This window comes from Bombina bombina, chromosome 6, assembly GCF_027579735.1.
Source record: "Bombina bombina isolate aBomBom1 chromosome 6, aBomBom1.pri, whole genome shotgun sequence".
NCBI lineage: Eukaryota > Metazoa > Chordata > Amphibia > Anura > Bombinatoridae > Bombina > Bombina bombina.
The window spans coordinates 329,527,713-329,550,316 of NC_069504.1; the positions used below are offsets into that span (position 1 = coordinate 329,527,713).

At 36.8% G+C, this 22,604-nt stretch overlaps 1 protein-coding gene across 2 annotated transcripts in view; it reads right to left on the reverse strand.

Annotated features, from left to right (window-relative positions):
- The window catches only part of ELK3 (ETS transcription factor ELK3), a 135,714-nt gene that overhangs the window by 104,694 nt on the left and 8,416 nt on the right, over nucleotides 1–22,604 (reverse strand). The window lies entirely within an intron of this gene.

Genomic DNA, 22,604 nt, shown 5'->3' on the forward strand with positions numbered 1-22,604 from the left:
AAAACTCTTAACTAAAGTGCTAAAAAGTACACTAACACCCATAAACTACCTATTAACCCCTAAACCGAGGCCCTCCCACATCGCAAACACTAAAATACATTTTTTAACCCCTAATCTGCCGAACCGGACATCGTCGCCACTATAATAAATATATTAACCCCTAAACCACCGCACTCCCGCATCGCAAACACTATTTAAATATTATTAACCCCTAATCTGCCGGCCCTAACATCGCCACCACTATAATAAAGTTATTAACCCCTAAACCTAAGTCTAATCCTAACCCCACCTAACTTAAAGGGCCATAATACCCAAATGTTTAAACACTTGAAAATGATTCAGCATAGCTGTAAAAAGCTGACTAGAAAATATCTCCTGAACATCTCTATGTAAAAAAGAAAGATATTTTACCTCAAAAGTTCCTCAGTAGCCACCTCCCATTGTAAAGGATTTCTAAGCAGCATTTTAGTGTGTCTGTCCTGGGACAGCTGAAAGGATGAGCCTCGTGAACTCTCATATTATTTCACCAATCAGGTAAAGGAAGCTTACTATGAATTCTCATGAGAGTTAACTCAAATCTCATGATATCACAGTAAGAGTTCATGACCTCAACACTGCTGATGCTGATTGGCTGCTGTTCATTTCTTCATTTATTTATTTTTTTACCTGCAGCTGGGAGCAGGTGAAGTATAACTTTTTACACAGAACTTACTCTGCTGAGCTGAGGAGATTGTGAGGTAAAATATCTTCCTTTTTTATATAGAGATGCTCAGGTGATATTTTCCTGTCAGCTTTTTACAGTTATACTGCATCCATTTCAAGTGATTTAGCATATGAGTATTATGTCCCTTTAAATATAATTTCAATAAATCTAAATAAAATTACTACAATTAACTAAATAATTCCTATTTAAAACTAAATACTTACCTATAAAATAAACCCTAACGGCTAGATTTAGAGTTTGGCGTTAGCCGTCAAAACCAGCGTTTGAGGCTCCTAACGCTGGTTTTGGGCTACCGCTGGTATTTAGAGTCGTGTAGGTAAGGGTCTAACGCTCACTTTCCAGCCGCGACTTTTCCATACCGCAGATCCCCCTACGCCATTTGCGTATCCTATCTTTTCAATGGGATCTTTCTAACGCTGGTATTTAGAGTCTTGGCTGAAGTGAGCGTTAGAAATCTAACGACAAAACTCCAGCCGCAGCAAAAAGCCAGGAGTTAAGAGCTTTCTGGGCTAATGCCGGTTCATAAAGCTCTTAACTACTGTGCTCTAAAGTACACTAACACCCATAAACTACCTATGTACCCCTAAACCGAGGTCCCCCCACTCTATTAAAAAATTTTAACCCCTAATCTGCCGACCGCACTCCGCCGCCACCTACGTTATCCCTATGTACCACTAATCTGCTGCCCCTAACACCGCCGTCCCCTATATTATATTTATTAACCCCTAATCTGCCACCCCAAACGTCGCCGCCACCTACCTACACTTATTAACCCCTAATCTGCTGACCGGACCTCACCGCTACTATAATAAAGTTATTAACCCCTAATCCGCCTCACTCCCGCCTCAAAAACCCTATAATAAATAGTATTAACCCCTAATCTGCCCTCCCTAACATCACCGACACCTAACTTCAAGTATTAACCCCTAATCTGCCGACCGGACCTCGCTAACACTATAATAAATGTATTAACCCCTAATGCTAAGTCTAACCCTAACACTAACACCCCCCTAAATTAAATATAATTTAAATCTAACGAAATAAATTAGCTCTTATTAAATAAATTATTCCTATTTAAAGCTAAATACTTACCTGTAAAATAAATCCTAATATAGCTACAATATAAATTATAATTATATTGTAGCTATTTTAGGATTAATATTTATTTTACAGGCAACTTTGTATTTATTTTAACCAGGTACAATAGCTATTAAATAGTTAATAACTATTTAATAGTTACCTAGTTAAAATAATTACAAAATTACCTGTAAAATAAATCCTAACCTAAGTTACAATTAAACCTAACACTACACTATCAATAAATTAATTAAATAAAATACCTACAATTATCTACAATTAAACCTAACACTACACTATCAATAAATTAATTAAATAAAATACCTACAAATAAATACAATTACATAAACTAACTAAAGTACAAAAAATAAAAAAAGAACTAAGTTACAAAAAATAAAAAAATATTTACAAACATTATAAAAATATTACAACAATTTTAAGCTAATTACACCTACTCTAAGCCCTCTAATAAAATAAAAAAGCCCCCCAAAATAAAAAAATGCCCTACCCTATTCTAAAATACAAATAGAAAAGCTCTTTTACCTTACCAGCCCTTAAAAGGGCCTTTTGTGGGGCATGCCCCAAAGAATTTAGCTCTTTTGCCTGTAAAAAAAAACATACAATACCCCCCAACATTACAACCCACCACCCACATACCCCTAATCTAACCCAAACCCCCCTTAAATAAACCTAACACTAAGCCCCTGAAGATCTTCCTACCTTATCTTCACCACGCCGGGTATCACTGATCAGTCCAGGCTCCGAAGTCTTCATCCAAGCCCAAGCGGGGGCTGAAGACGTCCATCATCCGGCTGAAGTGTTGATCCAAGTGGCGGCTGAAGTCTTCATCCTCTCCGGGCAGAAGAGGAGATCCGGAACGGTAGACATCTTCATCCAAGTGGCATCTTCTATCTTCTTCCACCCGACGAGGAGCGGCTCCATCTTCAAGACCTCCGGCGCGGATCCATCCTCTTCTTCCGACGTCCTAACACAGAATGAAGGTTCCTTTAAGGGACGTCATCCAAGATGGCGTCCCTCGAATTCCGATTGGCTGATAGGATTCTATCAGCCAATCGGAATTAAGGTAGGAAAATTCTGATTGGCTGATGGAATCAGCCATCAGATTCAAGTTCAATCCAATTGGCTGATCCAATCAGCCAATCAGATAGAGCTCGCATTCTATTGGCTGTTCAGGTTAGTTATTAAATAGGATTGAAGTTCAATCATATTGGCTGATCCAATCAGCCAATAGAATTGAGCTGGCATTCTATTGGCTGTTCCAATCAGCCAATAGAATGCCAGTTCAATCCTATTGGCTGATTGCATCAGCCAATAGGATTTTTTCTACCTTAATTCCGATTGGCTGATAGAATTCTATCAGCCAATCAGAATTGAAGGGACGCCATCTTGGATGACGTCATTTAAAGGAACATTCATTCTGTATTTAGCCGTCGGAAGAAGAGGATGCTCCGCGTCGGATGTCTTGAAGATGGACCCGCTCCGTGCCCGATGGATGAAGTTAGAAGATGCCGTCTGGATGAAGACTTCTGCCCGTCTGGAGGACCACTTCGCCCGGCTTAGATGAAGACTTCCCCCGGCTTTGTTGAGGACTTCGGCCCGGTTGGGTGAAGACGTCTCCCGGTAAGGTGATCTTCAGGGGGTTAGTGTTAGGGTTTTTAAGGGGGGATTGGGTGGGTTTTAGAGTAGGGTTGGTTGTGTGGGTGGTGGGTTTTAATGTTGTGGGGGGAATTATAATTTTTTTTCAGATAAAAGAGCTGATTACTTTGGGGCAATGCCCTGCAAAAGGCCCTTTTAAGGGCTATTTGTAATTTAGTGTAGGGTAGGGCTTTTTTTTATTTTGGGGGGGCTTTTTTATTTTGTTAGGGGGATTAGATTAGGTGTTATTAGTTTAAAAATCTTGTAATTTCTTTATTATTTTCTGTAATTTAGTGGGGGGTTTTGTACTTTAGATAATTTTATTTAATTGTAATTAATTGTATTTAATTTAGGTAATTAATTTAATTGTAGTGTAGTGTTAGCTGTAATTGTAACTTAGGTTAGGTTTTATTTTACAGGTAAATGTGTCTTTATTTTAACTAGGTAGTTATGAAATAGTTAATAACTATTTAATAACTATTGTACCTAGTTAAAATAAATACAAAGTTGCCTGTAAAATAAAAATAAACCCTAAGCTAGCTACAATGTAACTATTAGTTATATTGTAGCTAGCTTAGGGTTTATTTTATAGGTAAGTATTTAGCTTTAAATAGGAATTATTTAGTTAATTGTAGTAATTTTATTTAGATTTATTTAAATTATATTTAAGTTAGGGGGGTTAGGATTTGGGGTTAATAACTTTATTATAGTGGTGGCGACGTTGGGGGCGGCAGATTAGGTGTTAATAAATGTAGTTAGGTTTCGGCGACATTGGGGGCGGAAGATTAGGGGTTAATAAATATAATGTATGTGTAAGCGATGTTGGGGGCAGCAGATTAGGGGTTCATAAATATAATGTAGGTGGTGGCGGTGTCCGTAGCGGCAGATTAGGGGTTAATAATATAATGTAGATGTCGAAGGGCGGCAGATTAGGGGTTAATAAGTGTAAGATTAGGGGTGTTTAGACTCGGGGTTCATGTTAGGGTGTTAGGTGTAGACATAACTTTTATTTCCCCATAGGAATCAATGGGGCTGCGTTAGGAGCTAAACGCTACATTTTTGCAGGTGTTAGGTTTTTTTTCAGCCGGCTCTCCCCCATTGATTCGTATGGGGAAATCGTGCACGAGCACGTTTTACCAGCTCACCGCTAACGTAAGCAGCGCTGGTATTGAGGTGAGATGTGGAGCAAAATTTTGCTCTACGCTCACTTTTTTGCGGTTAACGCCGGGTTTGCAAAAACCCGTAATACCAGCGCTGTCTGTAAGTGAGCGATGAGCATAAACTGCTCGTTAGCACCGCACCCCTCATAACGCAAAAACTCGTAATCTAGGCCTCTATTTTTTATTAAAGACATATTACAAATGTTGGGTCATTTTGTACCCCTGGAAATTCAGAATTTGTATGAAATGAAAAGCTTATATTTTTGTACATAATTGAAATCTATATTACCCTAATGCTAACATTTTGGGCTGGCTCATAAAGGGCCAGTAAAGTAGAATTTCAACTTTTATAATGTGGATAAAACGTGCAACAACTTTCCAATTTACTTACATTATCAAATTTGCTTTGTTCACTTGGTATCCTTTGTTAAAGAGATATGAAACTCAACAACTTATTTTGTTATTCCAACAGAGCATACAACTTTAAAAAAAAGTTTCCAGTTTAGTTATATTATCAATTTGGCTTCATTCTCATGGTATTCTTTGTTGAAGAGATACCTGGGTAGGTTTCCTGGAACACTACATGGTAGTAAATAGTGCTATCACAAATGGATAACATTGTTGCAACACATGCACACTCCTGAACTTACACCCCTGATTTTCAACAAAAGATACCAAGAGAACAAAGAAAATGATAAAAGAAGTCAATTAGAAAGTTGCTTAAAAATGTATGCTCTATCTGAATCATGAATGAAAACATTTGGGTTTCCCGTCCCTTTAAAGAACATAACTGTATAATGCACTACTGTGAGTTAGCTGGTTATTTGTGACTGTACATACCTTTATATGTCTCTTTTCATTGACTCACCAGTTGTGCTAGGTTCCTGTAGTGCATTGCTAATCCTGTGCCTACACTAAAACAAAGGATACCAAAAGAACAAAGCAGATTCCTATGTAGAAGAATCAGAAAAGTTAGATCTTAAGTGAAATAGTATTTTAGGATGAGTCTGAAACTTGTCAATACTTGCCCTTAAAATGTAAAAAAATTGTCCTAGAGAACCTAAGAATGTCTGAGAAGTCTTAATCCACATGAAAATCCACTCAATAAAATTAGTTGAAAACAGTGTATTTATATAGTTTTACTATTGATGTTTAATACTTACAAACAATACAGGTAAGAAACTAACGGCTAGATTACGAGTTTTGCGGTATGAGGGGTGCGGCATTAACTTGCAAGTTAATGTCACCGCTCACTTTCCTACAGCGCTGGTATCACAGGTTTTCATAAACCTGGCGTTAGCAGGCAAGAAGTGAGCGTAGAGCCAAATTGAGCTACATACCGCACTCCAATACCAGCGCTGCTGAAAGCTGCGGTGAGCTGGTTTTACGTGCTCGTGCACGATTTCCCCATAGACATCAATGGGGAGTGCCGGCTGAAAAAAGTCTAACACCTGCAAAAAAGCAGCGTAAAGCTCCGTAACGCAGCCCCATTGATTCCTATGGGGAAACAAATTTTATGTTTAACCTAACACCCTAACATGAACCCCGCGTCTAAACACTCCTAATCTTACACTTATTAACCCCTAATCTGCCGCCCCTGACATCGCCGACACCTACATTATACTTATTACCCCTAATCTGCCGCTCCGGACATCGCTGCCACTAAAATAAACATATTAACCCCTAAACCGCCGCACTCCCGCATTGCAAACACTAGTTAAATATTATTAACCCCTAATCTGCCACCTACCTACATTTATTAACCCCTAATCTGCGGCCTCCAACGTCGCTGCCACTATACTAAATTTATTAACCCCTAAACCTAAGTCTAACCCTAACACCCCCTAACTTAAATATAATTAAAATAAATCTAAATTAAACCTACTATTAATAACTAAATAATTCCTATTTAAAACTAAATACTGTACTTACCTATAAAATAAACCCTAAGCTAGCTACAATATAACTACTAGTTACATTGTATCTAGTTTATGGTTTATTTTTATTTTACAGGCAAGTTTGTATTTATTTTAACTAGGTAGACTAGTTAGTAAATAGTTATTAACTATTTACTAACTACCTAGCTAAAATAAATACAAATGTACCTGTAAAATAAAACCTAACTTGAGTTACACTAACACCTAACCTTACACTACAATTAAATAAATTACCTAAATTAAATACAATTACCTAAATTACAAAAAAAACCCCACTAAATTACACAAAATAAAAAAAGAAATTATCAGATATTTAAACTAATTAACCTAATCTAATAGCCCTATAAAAATAAAAAGCCCCCCCAAAATAAAAAAACCCTTAGCCTACAATAAACTACCAATAGCCCTTAAAAGGGCCTTTTACGGGGCATTGCCCCAAAGAAATCAGCTCTTTTACCTGTAAAAAAAAAATACAAACACCCCCCAACAGTAAAACTTACCACCCATACAACCAACCAGCCAAATAAAGTCCTGACTAAAAAAAACTAAGCTCCCCATTGCCCTGAAAAGGGCATTTGGATGGGCATTGCCCTTAAAAGGCCATTTAGCTCTTTTTCTATTGCCCAAACCCTAATCTAAAACTAAAACCCACCCAATAAACCCTTAAAAAAACCTAACACTAACCCCCGAAGATCCACTTACAGTTTTGAAGACCGGACATCCATCCTCAACGAAGCCGGGAGAAGTCCTCAGCGAAACGGCAAGAAGTCCTCAACGAAGCCGGGAGAAGTCTTCATCCAAGCTGGCAGAAGTGGTCCTCCAGACGGGCAGAAGTCTTCATCCAGACGGTATCTTCTATCGTCATCCATTTGGCGCGGAGCGGGTCCATCTTCAAGACATCCGGCGCGGAGCATCCTCTTCAAATGAAGTCTTCTTCCCGAATGAATGTTCCTTTAAGTGACAAGAGAAGACAGATGCGCCACATGGCCCAATATTGTTTGGTCCAAAATGTATTGATAGATATACAAAGATTGAACTCACATTTATTTAAGCACCTCAATTAGTGCTATAGAGACAGTCTGGGATCTCTTACAGTCACCCAGGGGACCAACCTCCGGTAATGGTATGATGTCTGTATCAAAACGACATAAAGAGACACAGGTGCCTATATGGCCTAGTATTGTCTTGACAAGGTGATCAATGTGATAAGATAAAATGGTACTCACAATAGTTGTAGCATCTCCTTTGATGCTATAGAGGCAGGATGGGATCAATGTAGTCACCCACCAGACTTATGCAAAGGCCCACTTGTGGTGAATTTCTTTTTAGAAGATTTCCTATTTACTTCTTCAGATACTTTACTTGTCTAAATGTTAACCGTGTCTTGTTTTGTTTTCCTAGGCTCCTCCGGGACGGGTCTTCTAAGCTCTTCCTACAGTATGGCTGCCCCTGGGCTGTGCACAGACTTGCCCTGGGAGGAGCTTGCATCTGATGTCAGAAGACCCGTCCCGGAGGAGCCTAGGAAAACAAAACAAGACACGGTTAACATTTAGACAAGTAAAGTATCTGAAGAAGTAAATAGGAAATCTTCTAAAAAGAAATTCACCACAAGTGGGCCTTTGCATAAGTCTGGTGGGTGACTACATTGATCCCATCCTGCCTCTATAACATCAAAGGAGATGCTACAACTATTGTGAGTACCATTTTATCTTATCACATTGATCACCTTGTCAAGACAATACTAGGCCATATAGGCACCTGTGTCTATTTATGTCGTTTTGATACAGACATCATACCATTACCGGAGGTTGGTCCCCTGGGTGACTGTAAGAGATCCCAGACTGTCTCTATAGCACTAATTGAGGGACTTAAACAAATGTGAGTTCAATCTTTGTACATCTATCAATACATTTTGGACCAAACAATATTGGGCCATGTGGCGCATCTGTCTTCTCTTGTCTTTGTAGATTGCTGCTTTGGATCCTGGCCTGGATCTCTACAGATAGCTGCCTTGATCTTCTCCTTAGTGATTCCTCATTTTATATCAATAGAGACTTTATCATTATATGATTTTATATTATATATATCCAGTGCACTGCTCAAATCAATGTACCTACCATATTGAAAGTTTGCTTATTTAGGTCTAATCACCTGCTTATTACTATTGTATATCAATCTATCTTTGTCTTTCTCTTAGGAGGTTGTGCTTTATATCTATTATATTTATTTTGATGTTACAATTGTTAGATTAGATTGTATTGTCTTCTATACTAGCAGCCCATCTTTCTCTTATGAGGTTGTGTGATATATATTTATATCTTGCCTATATTGACGGCTATAGAGGACTGACTAAGTCACTTATATAATTATTAGGATTATAGACTATCCCCCATTAGGGTGCCCCCTCCTTTGTTGATCCTTTAAGTGACGTCATCCAAGATGGCATCCTTGAATTCTGATTTTTTTAAGGGTTTATTGGGTGGGTTTTAGTTTTAGATTAGGGTTTGGGCAATAGAAAAAGATCCAAATGTCCTTTTTAGGGCAATGGGGAGCTTAGGTTTTTTTAGTTAGGATTTTATTTGCAGGGTTGGTTGTGTGGGTGGTGGGTTTTACTGTTGGGGGGGTGTTTGTATTTTTTTTACAGGTAAAAGAGCTGATTTCTTTGGGGCAATGCCCCGCAAAAGGCCCTTTTAAGGGCTATTGGTAGTTTATTGTAGGCTAGGTTATTTTTATTTGGGGGGGGGGGCTTTTTTTATTTTGATAGGGCTATTAGATTAGGTGTAATTTGTTTAAATATCTAATAATTTCTTATTTTTATTTTTTGTAATTTAGTGTTGTTGTTTTTTTGCAATTTAGGTAATTGTATTTAATTTAGGTAATTTATTTAATTGTAGTTTAAGGTTAGGTGTTATTGTAATTCAGATTAGGTTTTATTTATGGGTAAATCTGTATTTATTTTAACTAGGTAGCTATTAAATAGTTAATAACTATTTAATAACTATTCTACCTAGTTAAAATAAATACAAACTTGCCTGTAAAATAAAACAAACCCTAACCTAGCTACAATATAACTATTAGTTATATTGTAGCTAGCTTAGGGTTTATTTTACAGGTAAGTATTTAGTTTTAAATAGGAATTATTTAGTTATTAATAGTAGGTTTTATTTAGATTTATTTTAATTATATTTAAGTTAGGGGGTGTTAGGGTTAGGGGGACTTAGGTTTAGGGGTTAATAAATTTAGTATAGTGGCGGCGACAGATTAGGGGTTAATAAATGAAGGTAGGTGGCGGCGATGTTAGCGGCGGCAGATTAGGGGTTAATAATATTTAACTAGTGTTTGCGAGGTGGGAGTGCAGCGGTTTAGGGGTTAATATGTTTATTCTAGTGGCGCTGATGTCCGGAGCGGCAGATTAGGGGTTAATAATGTTATTTTAGTGCTTGCAATGCGGGAGGGTCTCGGTTTAGGGGTTAATAGGTAGTTAATGGGTGTTAGTGTACTTTTTAGCACCTTAGTTATGAGTTTTATGCTACAGCTTTGTAGTGTAAAACTCATAACTACTGACTTTAGATTGCGTTACGAATCTTGCGGGATAGACTGTACCTCTCACTTTTTGGCCTCCCAGAAAAAGCTTGTAATATCAGCGCTATGGAAGTCCCATTGAAAAAAGACTTTGCGCAAATTGCGTAAGTTAATTTGCAGTACGGCCAAAAAAAGTGTGTGGTGCTTTAAACCTGCAAGGCTCGTAATACCAGCGGTAGTGAAAAAGCAGCGTTATGAGCCTTAACGCTGCTTTTTTACTCATACCGCAAAACTTGTAATCTAGCCGTAAGCAAACAAACTCACACACAAACATACACCACTAATGGCCTGATGATCAGCTTGACAGCACGGACAGAAATCACACAAAATCTTTGGGAGCCTTTTTTGAGCATTATATAGCAATGCATGTGCCTTCACATCTGAAATCTGCAAAGCTATATAAACAGATCTCAAGCTAAATTGCCTTTGTAATATTCTTTACCAGACCTCACTGACAAGACTGCTTAGATAATCTCACCAGAACAGATTGCTTTAGATTATCAATCCCTGCATATTAAATATACATCTAGTGAGAAGATACATGTCAAATATACATGGGCTCATTACTTCCTTTAATCTAAGAATGACACCATACTCATTGTATAAGGATTTTTTTTTTTTTTTTTTGGCTAAACCTCAAATTTGTATCTTCTGAATTATAGTACCAGACAGCCACAGCATATACAAGCAGTGCACACCCCAGTAGCCATGATATCAGCCCAGATCCTATACTTTTTCATATATCATTAGATAAAACCACTGTTTAACCACTTAAAATATGTAGATGGATCCCCAATTTTAATAGTAATTTGATGAGCCCCTTATAAAAGTATATATTTTCAGACCAACAGATATCCAAAAGAGATAACAGATCATAAAGCACAAATACACCCTGCATAGTCCTTCATGAAGGTCAGCACACCGCCATTAGCATCCTTAGGAGCATTTTTATATTTTTAGATTAGAGATAGAGCATAGTGTAGTGAACAAGAAATGTGACATTTATTCATAAAATATAAAAATGTAAATTTAAAAAAACAAATGCGCAAGTAGCGTAAGAGTTGCTCATGCGCATTCCATCGCAATTAGGGAGCTCAGATCACGGGAGCGTGCAGATCCTATTTAACATGGTGCACATGGTGAGCAGATGATTGGCTAAAACTTATGTCAATCAAAGCAGCCCCTGTGAAAAATTTAGAGAGAGGCTGATTATAACAGTTTACCGTTACTGTAATAAAATTGAAGTTACTAAGTAAAAAGATGTTTTTTATATTATAAAAACATATCGATGTGCTAGTTAAGGTAAGAGCTTCTAAAATATGTTGAACACTTGATACAAATTTACCATCACTTTAATAAAGTGTTATACAGTGAATTTACTGTAAATATTTCACATTCCAATGTTCTGCGCAAAGAAGAATATGTTCTAAGTATTTGTAAATATATATATCTATATATATATATATATATATATATATATATATATATATCTATACCTATATATCATCATGTATGTGTATATATATATATATATTTTTTTTTTTTTTTTTTGCAAAAATCTATCAAATATATATAATAATATCTCTTTAATAATAAATACAACATATTCTGCTATGTGCAGAACATTGGATTATGAAATATGCAATATTATCTTCTTATATTGCGCTTTTAAATAACCTCGATCTTGTGGGTGTTTTTCAACTTTCTCAGGAAGTCTATGGGGGAAAGCGATTTTGTGTTTGTAACTTCTCAAAGTCTATTGGTTACTGCGACTTTGCGAACGCAGGAGCGCAAACTTTTAACTATGAACTTGTAATATGAGCACGACTCTCCAAGCGAAAAAAATACTTTCATTATTCATTTTGCCACATCATCCTGTTATTTAACTCTGAAAACTAGCGATACAAAACAGTTTTCGTTAAAATGACAGTGGCAAACCTAGTTTACTACAGTAACAAGCCTAGATTGTCTAATCCAAATGAAGCAAGAGGTGTGCAGAGCTTGGCCTTTGAAAAATAAGATGTTAATCTGTTTTGAAAGCTTTCACACTAGGGGGCCAATTTATCAATGTCTGTCCAAAATGATACGTTGTGGATTCTTTCACCACCCTGCCATTTTCGGAATCCACCTGGATGCAGCGTAGGCAAATCTGGAGCCTTAAAAAAACAACAACAACAAAAAAACACCCAATCTCCTGCACAAAATAACTAAAAAACACGTAACCGCCCACAAGAGATTAAAAAAAAAAAAACACGTAACCGCCTGCGCGAAGTATAACAAAAAAAAGCTTAACCTCCCGCACAAAGTATTAACAAACACCTAAACAGCCAACCCCCACATCGCAAAACAATAAAGTAATTAACCCCTAATCACCAAATAACATAATTAAATTAACCCCTAAACTGCCAACCCCCACATTGCAATAAACCTAATTAATCTATTAACCCCTAAACAGCCAACTCCTCACATCGCAATAAACCTATTTAACCTATTAACTCTTAAACCGACAACTCCCCACATTGCAATAAACCTAATTAACCTATTAACCCCTAAACCACCAAACCCCCACATCGCAATAAACCTAATATATTAACCCCTATACCGCAAACCCCCCCACAATGCAAATACCTAATTTAATAACTAAGCCCCCTAAACTAACACCCCCTAAATTAACCCCAATTACTACTAAATTACAATTAAAATAAAAAATCCTAACATTAGATTACAAAAAATACAAAAGTCTAACATTACAGAAAAAAATAAACAAAATTATCAAAAATAAAAAAAATTATACCTAATCCCTATGAAAAAAGCCCCCCCAAAATAAAAACACCCCTAATCTAACTAAACTACCAATAGCCCTTAAAAGGGCCTTCTGTAGGGCATTGCCCTAAGTTAAACAGCTCCTTTACATTTAAAAAATACTAAGTCCCCCCTAACAGTAAAAACCCCCCACAATAAAAAAACCTACCACTAAAAAAACCTTAACTACCCATTGCCCCTAAAGGGGCATTTGTGTGGGCATTGTCCTTAAAAGGGCAATCAGCTATTTTTTCAAGCCCATTAAATCCCTAATCTTAAAAAAAAAAAAAATCCTAACACTAAGCCCCAAATAGGTACTCACCGTTCCTGAAGTCCAGTGGAGAAGGTCTTCTTCCAGGCAGCTCCATCATCTTCTATCTTCATCCAGAGCGAAGGCGGTCCGGAGCAGAGGTACAGAGCTGGCTTCCCCGATGCACGGATCCTCAGCGGCGGTCCTTGGCGACGCGGAGGCTCCTCTTCATGCGATCGTCTGTCGCACACTGAAGATTGAATGCAAGGTACCCCATATTTATTGTGGTACCTTGCATTCCTATTGGCTGAAATTTTGAAATCAGCCAATAGGATGAGAGCTACTGAACTCTTATTGGCTGATTTGAATAGCCAATTGGATTTCGGTAGCTCTAATCCTACTGGCTGTTTTCAAAATTTCAGCCAATAGGAATGCAAAGTACCTCAAATTGAATGTGGTACCTTGCATTCAATCTTCAGTGTACGACGGACATCGGATGGAGAGGAGCCTCCACACCTCCGAAGACTGCCGCCATGGAGGACCGCCGCTGAGGATCCACAAATCGGAGAAGACAGCTCAGCACCTCCGCTCCGCGCCGCCTTTGTTCCGGATGAAGATAGAAGATGATGGAGCCGCCTGGAAGAAGACCTTCTCCGAAGGACTTCAGGAACATTGAGTACTTATTTGGGGCTTAGTCTTAGGCTTTTTTTTTTTTAGTGTTAGTTTTTTTTTATGGGGGGGGTTACTGTTAGGGGGGGACTTAGTATTTTTTTTACAAAAGGCCCTTTTAAGGGTTATTGGTAGTTTAGTTTAGATTAGAGGGTGTTTTTTTATTTGGGGGGCTTTTTTATTTTCATAGGTTTTTTTTTTAGAGTAGGGATTTTTGGGCTGGAAAACTTTCCTTTTAAGGGCAGTTAAAGAGACGAATACCTTTTACTGCCCTTAAAAAGCTGTCACATGATTATTTGACTGTTTCTAAAAGAGTGCTGAATTCCTTAACTGTGGAGGTAAAAAAGCTCATATACCTCCTCTCTTTCTATTTTCTTCAGGATCTGCACCATTACCCTTGAGGGGTGGTTTTTAGAGATTTTGCTATTTAGTTATTATAATGTAATTTTGACTCTCACAACATTTTTTTTCTTTATATATATATATATATATATATATATATATATATATATATATATATGTAAATATGTATTTATAGACATAAATGCACATATAAACACATAAATACATATGTACACATAGATAGACATATATAGAAGTGCATTGGAGCCCTTTGCAGTTAAGTAGATGAAAACATGTTAAAACATATTAATGCAATATTTATATTTAATAAAGTGTTATACTGTGTATTTACTGTACATATTTCACATTCCAATGTTCTGTACATAGCAGAATATGTTCTAAGTATTTATAAATAGTTATTCCTATCTGTATATATTAATACCTATATATAATCATGTATATATATATATATATATATATATATATATATATATATATATATATATATATATATATATATATATATATATATATATATATATAGATACACACACAAAGTAAAGAAAGTCCCCAGTGAGCCTGTGCTCCAACTAACTACAAGTTTCTAAAAGTCATTAATGAGCATATTGCTTCACTCGTGGGAGTAAGGGGCTATAGAGACAATCGGCTTACAGGCATTTTCTGCATAGAGGGGCTGTATACACCATTCCTTGGGTAAGGGTAAAACTTACTTCCAGTCACTCTCGGTGCCTTGGATCCCGTTGTCCCGTTTTACCGCACACCGCAGCATATAGGGAGACGAGAGGCACCCTTGGGTCCGGAATGTTACCGCCTTATCTCTTTAGGGAAGACGTAGAAGTCTTTCACTTGTGTCAGTGTGTTCAGCACAACCTCCATCCTAGAAAGTCCCACACCGTCTCTTGCGAATAGCGTCGTATGTAGATCCGGCCCCTAACTCTACCATGTGACCGCTTGTCCACCAATGAAAGAATATCTGTGCAAAACCAAGGATCCCAAAGGACCGAAGATGTATATATATATATATATATATATATATATAATTTTGTACCATCATATATATATATATATATATATATATATATATGCAAGAGAAAACAGTTTACTTTCAACTCATAATACAAGCACACCTGACAAGCACAAAAAGTTTACCTCTAGAGCAGTTAACGCTCGAGCGGGAGCGTTAAATAGCGATCTGGTAATCTGGTCTTATGTGTTTAACCCATTTGCAGGGGTAAAACACGTCATTATATGAAAGTAACAGTACAATAATAAAATGCTCTAATATAATATCCCTTTAACTAGCAAACAGCATGAACAAAAAATCTTAATTAATTTGTCAAGAATGTCTCCCTTGCCATAATAGATCTAGGGTCAACTATGAAATTGTAAAAAAAAGTGCAAAAATTCTAAACCTTATGTATATGAATTCAAGCTTGTATTATATAATAATATAAATTATTCTTGAAAATGCGGATTTGACAGGGACTGTGGGATTAAAAATTAAAATAATTTTACTCAGAACATATTTTATATGAATTAAATTAAGTCACTCACCAATTGGATCCATGTAATAAGGTACAATTTAAGAGAGTAGCATATACTTAATTTAAGCTAAAATTGGCAGCTATGATTTAAATAATAATAAACCACAAAAAAACAATGTTATTGCACTTCTCTGAAAATTCCTATGTTACAACAGCATTGCAGAAGGGGAAATACAGAAAAATGTGTATAACGTATTTTCAATTCTCTTCCATTATCAAAATGTGTACAATCTTTTTATATATACACTTTCTGATGTAACAGCTTCTACTCAGCATATGTAAGAGTTAATATATACGTATATGCGTTTTGAGATTGGCTAATGGCTGTCACATGAAACGGGGGCAGGACAAATTGAAGTAGCTTTGAAATGTGTCCGAAAAAAATATCTACTACTTCTTATTTAAAGTTGACTAAGGGGTAGATTTATTAAAGTGCGAGCGGACATGATACGATGTAGCGTATCATGTCCGCTTCACATCGATAAATGCCAACAGCATATGGTGTCAGCATTTATCATTGCACAAGCAGGGGGTGTCAATCAACCCGATCGTATTCGATCAGGTTGATATCTGTCCGCGGCCTCAGAGCAGGCAGACAAGTTATGGAGCAGCGGTCTCCATAGGGAGCTTGATAAATCAGCCCCTACGTGTTATTGCATTGTCTTTTTATTATGTGTTTATTAATTATGCAATTTTACTGTATTTAATGGCCCTCCTTTATTGAAGGGATTATGCTAACTTAATCATTTTTGGTCCATCAAATATATTAAAATCAAAATGCTTATCAGAGCTGTGGCACAGGGTCAGTACATAAAGTGCACTGCCAGTACAGAGGCCATGCTTTGATTAAGATATTTTGTGTATTATGATTGATAACTACGGATAAAAGACACATGAAACAAAAGTTTGCTTTGATGATTCAGATAGTAAATACTATTTTAAATAAATTTTCAAATTACTATTATTATCAAATGTGCTTTATTATCTTGGTATCCTTTGTTGAAGGAGCACCAATACACTACTGGGGGCTAGCTGAACACCTTGGTTAAGCCAATTAGAAGAAGCATATATTTTCAGCCCCCAATCAGCAGCTAGCTCCTAGTAGTGCATTGCATTGCTTGAGCCTACCTAGGTATGCTTTTTAACAAAAGAATAAAAAGAGAATGAAGCAAATTAGATAATAGAAGTCAATTTGAATTGCATGCTCTGTCTGAACCATGAATTTTCACTTACCTGTCCCTTTAACTGTATTAATGTAGTACGCATGTGCAATTAGCATTTACTAATTAATCATTATTCATTTTTACATTAATATAACTTAGAGACAGATTGCAATTGTTTGTAAAGTAATCAACAGCTTGAAGGAAAATCAGGTTTTGTACAGGATCTTTCAATGGATCTTGCAGCATTGATCTACTAGAAGTCAATCAAATGACATTATCTTTCCTCTAAAACATGCCAAATTAAAGGGACATTAACCTCAACATTTAAACTCTCTGTAAAATGTCTAATTAAATGACACTAAAACGATATTCAGAGGTGTTTTACAGTAACACAAAACAAAATAAAGAATGTATAGTTTCCTTCCCTCCACAGTGATGCGGTTATATATCTGTCCCTACTTTGCCACAGTACAGGAGACTAGAAGCAAATGCAGGCTGTACAAGTGGTGTATCCTTGAACTGATCATGATTTGCAAAGCCTTGTAAACTGTGTTAAGAAAATGACAAGAGTCAAATTATTTTAAAACAATGAAGAGCTTAATAGTCTATATATGCTTAGTGTTTAATGCCCCTTTAAATCCCTGGGTGGATTGTACAGTCTGGCTCAAACGAAGCCTGGTGATATAAGGCTGGAGTTTTGGTGGAGTTTGGCTGTGTTTTGACAGTCTCGAGTTTGAGTGAAATAAACCAGGAAAAAACAGAGGCATAATGAATGAAGCTCTCCAATTGGGACTATCCTGCAATCTGCTTTGGGGTGATTGAGAGCACATTTTATCTCCCCCGAATCACAGAATCCTGCTCTTAGGGTGGAAAGAGTACTCAAATATGAGATAACAAATGTGGGGCTCAATCAGCTTTCAACACCTAAACTTGCATACAGTGGCAACTAGAAGGAGAGATTGGTCAAACTGGATCTGTCAGAGCCATTCGTCAGCAGACTTTTGGCCAGTAGTCTTTGGAAAACAGTTTTGGGGGCAACAGTCTTTAAAAAACATCAACCCTGGACACATCATTTTGAAGATGATCTCCACTAACTGATGGTGCTGAGGGAAGCGACCTGAAACAAATATATCATGATACCAAAAGAGGTAGAACCATTATAAGTTCACTTTACTGGTTTATATTACTATGAATATTTCAGAATTTTAATTTATCATGTTTTAATCTATATGATTCCAAAAGGAAAATGCTCTAAGGGTTTCAAATCTTACTGCCCTGCCTATGAAGATGTCTGAAAAAATGTATCACCTTCAGCAAACAAAATACTTTTATCAAACAATTATAAAGTTATAAGGTCAGTATAGTAAACATATTTAATTAAAAATCAATTAGAATTAATTTACCAATAACTAAAGCTGACAACTAAGTATATTTTCCTGTTTTCAGACAATCAGGTGATGCAACTTTGCAATCCGCGCTTCATACATGTGCCGTGAAAAGTCAGGGGCAGAATAACCTGTGCCTGTGAACACTATAGAAATGTAGTCACACCCAAAACCAAATACATTTATATAAAATGTAGGAGCCGGCAAATAAATAAATAAACAGTGGGAAACACATCTTTTAGCAGCCAGACAAGGTTTTTGTACATTTCATGCACCTTCCTCTGGGTGCTGCCATTTTCAAACCAAAGTTTCACTGCAGGTATCTGAAAGAGAGTTGCTGCACTTATGCAAACACATCAGCTCCAGAATGCAGTGAAAACTAGATTTCAACATGGTGGCAGCCATAACTAAGGAGAGGCGGGGAATAATCTCATTACTATGCTTATAAAATGTATTTAATGCTTAATGTCTCTGTAATGCTTAAAGGGACAGTCAAGTCCAAAAAAAACTTTCATGTTTCAAATAGGGCATGTAATTTTAAACAACTTTCCAATGTACTTTTATCACCAATTTTGCTTTGTTCTTTTGGTATTCTTAGTTGAAAGCTAGACCTAGGAAGGCTCATATGATAATTTCTAAGCCCTTGAAGGCCGCCTCTAATCACATGCTTTTGTATTTGCTTTTCACAGCAGGGGAGAGCTAGTTCAAGTAAACCCTATAGATAACATTGTGAGCACGCCCGTGGATTGTGGCAGACACTGCACTAATTGGCTAAATTAAAAGTCAATAGATAATAAATAAAATGTCATTTGATCAGGGGGCTGTCAGAAGATGTTTAGATACAAGTTAATCACAGAGGTAAAAAGTGTATTATTATAACTGTGTTGGTTATGCAAAACTGGGAAATGGGTAATAAAGGTTTTATCTATCTTTTAAAGCAACAAAAATTCTGGTGTTGACTGTCCCTTTAATGTTTCTTTAATTCTATTTTTTTGCGAGGAGGCATGATCACTAATGATGGATTCAACGCTTGTATTATATTATACTCACACATAAAAGGGCATGAAACCCAAAACAAATTTTATGATTAAGGTAGGGCACACAATTTTTAACAACTTTCCAGTTTACTTCTTTTATAAAATGTGTTTCATTCTCTTGGTATCATTTGTTGAAGGAGCAGGAATGCACTACTGGCTTCTAACTGAACACATGGGTGGGCCAATGACAATCGGTATATATATGCAGCCACCAATCAGCAGCTAGAACCTAGGTTATTTGCTGCTCCTGAGCTTACTTAAATAAACATTTCAGCAAAGGATAACAAGAGAATGAAACAAATTAAATAATAGAAATAAATTGGAAAGTAGTTTTAAATTGTATGCTCTGTCATGAATGTATAATGATGACTTTACTGTCCCTTTAACTCATAATTAATATTACATCCTGTAATTTAAATCTATATATGTATATCTATATTATATCTGATTATAAGGGAATGGGTGAGTTAGGTATTTACTGTTTGTCTCTTGTTTATTTCTAAAGTTCCAGCAAATTCACTTAGAGAAGGCTGCGTTTTTAGGTTTGCAGTTAAACTATGGAAGATAAGTATAAATCTTACAGTGTGGGGAGGAAAGAGTAAGTCCAGGAGACAGGAGTGAGAGATAAAGAAGGGAAGTGTGTGCAATTGGAAGCATAACAATAAACTAACAGGGATACAGTAGTAAACATTGTTAAGAAAACCTCTGTACTGTAAATCTAACTCTGTATGATATGGGGAGACTAACAAAGCTGTGTCAAATTAACAATATGCCAACTGAATGAATCTTCTAAAAGTATCCATGTGGACTGGAAAGAGATAGGCTGATGGTAAAACGTCATTTAATCTGAGGTTATAGTTGCCAAGGCAATTTATGTGATGAGTAACTAAAAAAATATTCTCCATATTAAGAGGAAAAATTATATATACACTATATGGCCAAATGTTTGTGGATATTCCTACTAATTTTTTAATTCTGGTGGTTCAGCCACACCAGCTGCTAACAGGTGCATAAAATCTAGCACACAGCTCTATAGACAAACATTGGCAGTACAGTGGGTCATACTAAATAGCTCGGTGACTTTAAATTATTGTGAAAAGCAAGCAACTAGGAGCCACAAGAGCCCAGCCACAAAGTGGTAGACCACACCAACTCACAGAACAAACTGCTGAAGCGCCTATCATCTGTTGCATCACTCACTGCAGAGTTCCAAACTGCCTCTGGAAGAAACATCAGCGCAATTAGTGTCGGGAACTACATGAAATGGGTTTCCATTGTCAAGCAGCTGTACATAAGCCTCACAGCAACAGGCACAATGCAAAGCGTCAGCTGGAGTGGTGTAACTCCTGCTGCCCCTGGACTCACTCATCTCTATCTGTCAGTCTGAATCTGGGTGTGGCAGATGCCAGGAGAATGCTACCTACCAGAATGTATAGTGCCTACTGTAAAGTCTGGTGGAGGAGGGATAATGGTCTGGGGTTGTTTTTCAGGGGTTGGACTTGGCCGCTTAGTTCTAGTAAAGGGTCATCTTAATGATACAGGGTAAAAAACGCATTTAAGACAATTGGATGCTTCCAGCTTTGTGGCAACAGGTTTGGGAGATTATTTCCTATTCCAGGATGACTGTGCCCCTGCAAAAAGTGAGATCCACGTTTGACGAGTTTGGTGTGGAGGATCTCAAGCGTCCTGCACAGAGCCCTGACCTCAAACCAATTGAACATCTATGGGAAGAACTATACTGCTGATTGCAGGCCAGACATTCTCCAACATCAGTTCCTGACCTCACAAATGCTTTTTGGCTGAATTCCTGCAGACACACTCTAAAATATTGTAAAAAACCTTCCTAGAAGAGTGGTGACTATTACAGCTGCAAAAGGGGGGGGGGGTAACATTGTATTAATGCCTATGTTTTTGGAATAATGTTACTAATAGGTTTAGAGGGGTTTCTGAAATATATCAATGTCCACTTTTTTGTATTGTATTGGTGTTTGCACATTCAGGGCATTCATACTATTTAGGCATCTATACCAACGTATTACTGTTATTAGTTTGCTTGTATTAGACAATCCTAGGTATTTACTTATTTACCATATAATACTTATATGTCCGAATTAAAGACTTTAAAGGGACATTCAAGTCCAAAAAAACCTTTCATGTTTCAAATAGGGCATGTAATTTTAAACAACTTTCCAATTTACTTTTATCACCAATTTTGCTTTGTTCTCTTGGTATTTTTAGTTGAAAGCTAAACCTAGGAGGTTCATATGCTAATTTCTTAGACCTTGAAGGACGCCTCTAATCTAAATGCAATTTGATAGTTTTCCATCACTAGAGGGCATTAGTTCACGTGTTTCATATAGATAACATTGAGCTCATTCACGTGAATTTACCATGTAGTCAGCACTGATTGGCTAACATGGATGTCTGTCAAAAGAACTGAAATAAGGGGGCAGTCTGCTGAGGCTTAGCTACAAGGTAATTACAGAGGTAAAACGTGTATAATTATAACTGTGTTGGTTATGCAAAACTGGGAAATTGGTAATTAAGGGATTATCTATCTTTTAAAACAACATAAATTCTGGTGTTGACTGTCCCTTTAAAACCCCCCCAAATATTATTGTAACTTCATATGGCATTAGGTATACTATCACTTGTATGGATTATTGGGTTTAGCCTACTGTTCATACAGGGGACACTAAAAAATCAGTACCCGACGCACATATGCAATATTTAAACTGTGATTATAATGGGTGTATATATATGTATAGAATACTCACCCAGAAATAACATACATATGTGTTTATTGAGGTGAATATATTGGAGGGTATAGGAGTTATTCTATACACGCCAATAACAGACACATTGTTCTATCTCACTCTAAGGAAACCTTTAGAGGGTTAAACAAAGTGGGCGTTATTTCATTTAATAGATGTTTTGAACTGGAGCCAATGAAATCATTTTCTCTGTTTTAAATAGAATTGTAAGGCACAGCACTATAGGCAATGATTACGGCTATACATCGTAAACGCGTAAACCCAAGTGCTGCGCCTACCTTGTCACTGTATGGGAGCTTTCCTACATCTTTTTAAAAGATACCATTAAAAGTTGTTTTATTCTACATTTGAAGGAGTGGATCGTCCCCCCTTTTTTTCTTCAATATGTTTTTGGAATGGCATGTCCAACAAGCTCATATAGGTGTAAGGTCAGGTGTCCATGTAAGTGTGAAGGTCAGGTGTCCATATAAGTGTGAGGGTC